Raw genomic sequence first — 5,658 nt, 5'->3', positions numbered from 1 at the left:
GATCCCACTCCTAATGGATCAACCCATGGAGACAAATCTGAGCCCAAAACCATTAACTGGTCCATGGCTGGGAGAGGGGAATGTCCCAGTGCCAACAGGAAGAGAAGAAATGATGAAGGTTTGACATTCTATGGTTCTGTGATTCTATGACTCTGTGGATTCTATGATTCTATGAAGCTGGACTTAGGAAACCAAGGGATCTGTTAGATGTGGTAACATCTCAAATAAAATGTTGAGAAAGCTGGAAATCTAGGAGCTCACCAGTCTGAATATAGAAGAGAAACAAAGACTAGAGATGAGGAGAAGATGGTGTGTACACACAGAAGAATATGAATATTAAGAGCATTGAGAGTCGTAGATGAGGATATGACCATGAAATCCAGAGGCTAGATAACGGACAGTTGGGCACAAGGCTCTTTGAAATGTAGTGCCATGAAGCAAGCTGCACTCAGTTTGGCAGGTGTAGGGGGAGTAATAAATTCAGTATTTCATAGAATCATACAATCATAGAATCACCAAGTTGGAAAAGACCTCTGACGTTATTCAGTCTAACCATCCAGCAGTATTTGCCCACTAAAATGCATTCCTTAGTACAACATCTAAACATCTCTGGAACACCCCAGGGACAGTCACCTTCCTGAGCAGCCTATTCCAATGCCTGACCACTCTTACAGAGATAAAAGATTTGTGCTCCAGACCCCTCACAGCTTCATTGCCCTTCTCTGGACACAATCCAGGGCCTCAGTGTCTTTCCTTTAGTGAGAGGGCCAAAACTGGACACAGTACTCAAGGTGTGGACTCACTTATGGCTGAGTACAAGGGGATGATCACTTTCCTGCTCCTGCTGGCTGCACTATTTCTAATACAAGCCAGGATACCATTGGCCCTCTTGGCCACCTGGGCACACTGCTGGCTCATGTTTAGCTGAGTGTTTACCAACACCTCCATATCCTTTTCCTCTATGCAGCCTTACAGACATTTTGCCTCTAGTCTGTAGTATTGCCTGGGGTTATTGTGGCTAAAGTGCAGGAATCACAGAATGTCAGGGATTGGATGGGACCTCACAAAATCATCTCATCCAATCCCCTTGCTGGAGCAGGAACACCTAGATTAGGTCACTCAGGAACACATGCAGGTGAGTTTTTAATGTCTCCAGAGGAGACCCCACAACATCTCTTGGCATTTTGTTCCAGTGTTCTGTTACACTTACTGTAAAGAATTTTTTACTAGCATTTATGTGGAACCTCCTGTGTTCCAGATTGCACCCATTTCCTCTTGTCCCATCACTGCACGTCACTGAGAAGAGCCTGGCTCCATCCTCCTGACACCCTGTACATATTTATAGATGTTACTGATGTCACCTCTCAGTCTCCTCCAAGCTAAAGTGACCCAGCTCCCTCAGTCTTTCCTTTTAAGGGAGATGCTCCACTCCCTTAACCATCTTCATGATTCTGCGCTGGACTGTCTGAAGCAGTTCCCTGTCCTTCTTGAAATGAGGGCCCAGAACTGGACACAGTATTCCAGATGTGGTCTCACCAGGGCAGAGTGGAGGGAAGGGGAACCTCTTTTGACCTACTAACCACACCCCTTTTAATACACCTCAGGATACCATTGGCCTTCTTGGCCACAAGGGCACAGTGCTGTCTCATGGCCATCCTGCTGTCCACCAGGACCTCTACGTCCATTCCCTCTATGCTGCTCTCCAACAGGTCATTCTCCATTCTGTACTGGTACCTGGAGCTGTTCTTGCCCAGATGCAGGACTCTACACTTGCCCTTGTTCTATTTCATTACATTTCTCCCCATCCAACTCTCCAGCCTGTCTAGGTCTCACTAGACAGCAGCACAGCCTTGGTCAGCACTTGGTCTTGTTGAACTTCATCCCATTGGCCCAGAGATCGAACCTATCCACATCCCTCTGTAGGGTCTTCCTAACACCAGGCAGATGGACACTTCTAGCCAACTTGGTGTCATCTGCAAACAGGTCTGGGGAAGAAACAAAGGAAAGGACTGGAGCCTGTGTATAAGGCAAGCATCATAGGTTCATAGGTTCATAGGTACATTAGGTTGGAAAGGACCTACAAGATCATCTAGTCCAACCATCCTCCTATCACTATCCCTACCCACTGAACTACTAAATCAAATCCCTTAGCACCCCATCTAAACGCTTCTTGAACAGCGCTAGGGATGGTGCATCCAACCCCTCCCTAGGCAGGCCATTCCAGTGCCTGACCACTCTTTCAGAGAAAAAATTTTTACTCAAATCTAATCTAAATCTTCCCCGGCGCAACTTGTGGCCATTCCCTCTTGTCCTGTCATTATTTATCAGGGAGAAGAGGCCCACCCCCTCCTCACCACAACCCCCCTTCAGGAAGTGGTAGAGTGCAATAAGGTCTCCTCTGAGCCTCCTCTTCTGGTCCCATGGACTTGTGGCAGTTCAGATGGAGGAGCAGGTCTCTGACCATCTCTGCTTGGATCACAGGGGGCGTATTATGTGCTCCGTCCCGGACTTCCAGGTTTGGGCAAGTACCCTGTGGATAACTGCTCTGTCTATTAAAGACAGATGTGAAGAAGGCATTGAGAACCTCAGCCTTTTCCTTATCATCTGTGGTTACATTCCCTGCCTCATCAAGTAAAGGAGAGAAATTCTCCTTAGTTCTATTCTTGCTGTTAATATATTTGTAAAAGGATTTCCTGTTCTCCTATACTGCAGTAGCCTTAGGTTTGAGCTGGGCTTTTGCATTTCTAACTTTCTGCCTGCAAATCTTGGCAAGTTCTCTGTAGTCACCCCAAGTAGCCTGTCCCATCTTCCAGAGGACATAGACTCTTCTATTCTCTCGGAGTCTCAACAGAAGTTCCCGGTTCATCCACACTGGTCTTTTTCCCCTCCGGCTCGACTTACAGGACTCAGAGACAGCCTGCTCCTGTGCCTTTAAGATTTCCACCTTGAGGAGCATCCAGGCTTCCTGGACCCCTTTACCCCTCAGGAGCGAGTCCCAAGGGACCCTTGCAACAAGTGTCCTGAACAGGTCAAAGTCTGCCCTCCAGAAGTCCAAGGTTTTGCTAGTCACCCTCTTGAAATCACCAAGAATAGCAAACTCCACAATTTCATGGTCACTCTGGCCAAAACAATCCCCAACCTTCACATCTCCTACTAGTCCTTCCCTGTTAGTGAAGAACAGGTCTAGCAAGGCATCTCCTCTGGTAGGCTCTTGCTCCAGCTGTGTCAGGAAGCAATCTTCCACACACTCTAGAAATCTCCTGGACTGCTTCCTCTGCGCAGTATTATATTTACAGCACGTATCAGGGAAAGTTGAAGTCCCCCATGAGAACAAGTGCTGGCCATCATGCAACATCTACTAGTTGCTTATAGAACACCTCATCTATTTCTTCATCCTGACTAGGCGTCTATAACAGACCCTCCCCACAATTTCACACCTAAAGACCATCCCCCTGATCCTTATCCATAGACACTCTACTTTATCATTTCCAACCTCAAGTTCTTCAACATCAAAACACTCTTTGATATAGAGAGCTATGCCACCACCCTTTTTTCCCTGTCTATCCCTTCTGAAGAGCTTGTAGCCATCAATCCCAGTGCTCCAGTCATGGGAGAGGTCCCACCATGTTTCTGTAATAGCCACAAGGTCATAGTTAGCCTGCCTCAAAATGGCTTCAAGCTCCTCTTGTTTGTTGCCCATGCTGTGTGCATTGGTATAGATGCACTTCAGCTGAGACATCTGCCTCACCCCTTTCTCCAACATAGCCTCCTTAGGCTCTTTACTGGTGAGCTTTGTTTTATTCCTTTCCCCTATCACATCAACTATTAGCATCATTCTGTGTGCATGTAAAATAAAATATGTGCACAGTTTGTAAAATGTCTTTATAATAGGAACATGTTTGCATTCCTTGAGGCAGGATCTGTTATCAAAGCACACCTGAGTCATGCCCTGCTATTACTAAGGTAAGTTTCAGTTTAGAAACATTGGGTTACTGAGGGTTCTTCATCATGTAGGACCAGCACCTCCTACATCTGAGCTTGGGCTCATGGTCTGCTCCGCCGAGATGCTCTGCAGGGACTGAAGTATCTCAGGAAGGAAGTTCAAAATTTCCATAGGGATGCAGCACAAGAAATCAAAAGGGACAGAAAGGACACAGGATCACAACTCACTTTCAGAGCAGCTGTTTACCTAAGCTATGAAAACAGAAGCACTCTTCCTCACAGCTGCATTGGCCATGTCAGGCTAGGACAGTTCATAGCATTTTTGAGACAGTCAGTGTCGGGAACCTCTTTGTTGCTGTCCTGTTTGTTGACAAAGCAGGGGAACAAAGTCCTTAGGTACACCAAGCCTTGTTACAACAGAAAACAGTCACCTTTCCCTACTACTCTTCTTTTTATGAGCTTGGACTCATTTCCAGCTTTTCACCCACCCATTCTTATACTAGTATTTTCCTTTTGTTTCATGTACATCTTTTTCCTTTTGCTCTGCAACCCTAACTGCATGCTCTCACCATGCCTCTGCAGTTTCTCTTATTTATTCTTCTTACTATCTTCTCTACAACTCCATTGGTTTCTGCCAGGCTCAGTTCAGCCTGAGACCATCCTGGTCACACTAGATCCTTCTCCCACAACATGCTCTGGTTTCAGTTCTTATTTCTGTACACACAGGGCAAGAACTCTCCACCCTGTCCCTAGTGGGGCCACATCCTTCCTCATCCCTGTCTTCAATGCACCATTATCACAGCACCCACTGCAATCTTAACATCCCCATTTGGCACAATGAGGGACAATTATTTACTGATTTTGCAAGATCCTTTTTTTTTTTTTCACCCAATGGCATGCTAACTCTGGCTTCTGACCCTCTTCTTGCAAAATTGCATGTCATCAGGTTGTGCATTTTTCAAGGGATGGGAGATGAAGGGCAGCAAATTCCTGCACCTCACCTGCTAATGTCCTTGAGTAAAAGAGATAATTTTGTCCAATTTCTCTCAAACTGAACCTGAAAGGCATGGCACCTATACAAATGCCTTAGCCATGGGTCATGTTGATTATTCTAGTAGAAACTCACACTGGTTTGGGGAAATCTATGGAGCACAGAGTACACATGTATATGTGGGATTTCCTTTTCTCCTTTCCCTCTAGCTTGAGAGCTGTTTCGAGGCCATCTCAGTGTCATGCTGGCACCAGTTTCCATAAAAAAGGCATTTTCAACATTTCATAGCTTATTTTCTTGCAATGCTCTCTTATTCCCCCCAAAAAAGTTAGATACTTTTTAATGGAACAAAAAAGACAAAATTTTCCCAGTCCAGTAATGCAGGCTTGATTTAGGTCATCAGAAGAAGTTATCTTGTGCTATATGCACGACACTACCAGACTGCCAATGCACCCCTGGGGCTGGCAGGTATAACATTGAACATGGGTGCAGCGAGGGTTGTGTTTGCTCTGTGCTTTCCTGGAACTGCTCTCTATTTCACAACTCGGTGACAGGAGCAGGCTGTGGCATGGAGCAGAGGGTCACCTGCTGGCACAGCTTCACACAAAGGGGCAGAGGAAGAGGAGGGCTGGCAGAGCAGGGAAAAGACCAGAGCAAAGGAGGGAACAGGAAGAGGGCTCATTGCTGAAATGCCTGTCACTCCCATCTGCCCCAGTTCCTCTCTG

The sequence above is a fragment of the Cyrtonyx montezumae genome, unplaced genomic scaffold (genome assembly GCF_038088225.1).
Source record: "Cyrtonyx montezumae isolate F1298 unplaced genomic scaffold, pur_monq_1.0 scaffold_67, whole genome shotgun sequence".
Taxonomy (NCBI): Eukaryota; Metazoa; Chordata; class Aves; order Galliformes; family Odontophoridae; genus Cyrtonyx; species Cyrtonyx montezumae.
This window is presented reverse-complemented; position numbering follows the sequence as displayed.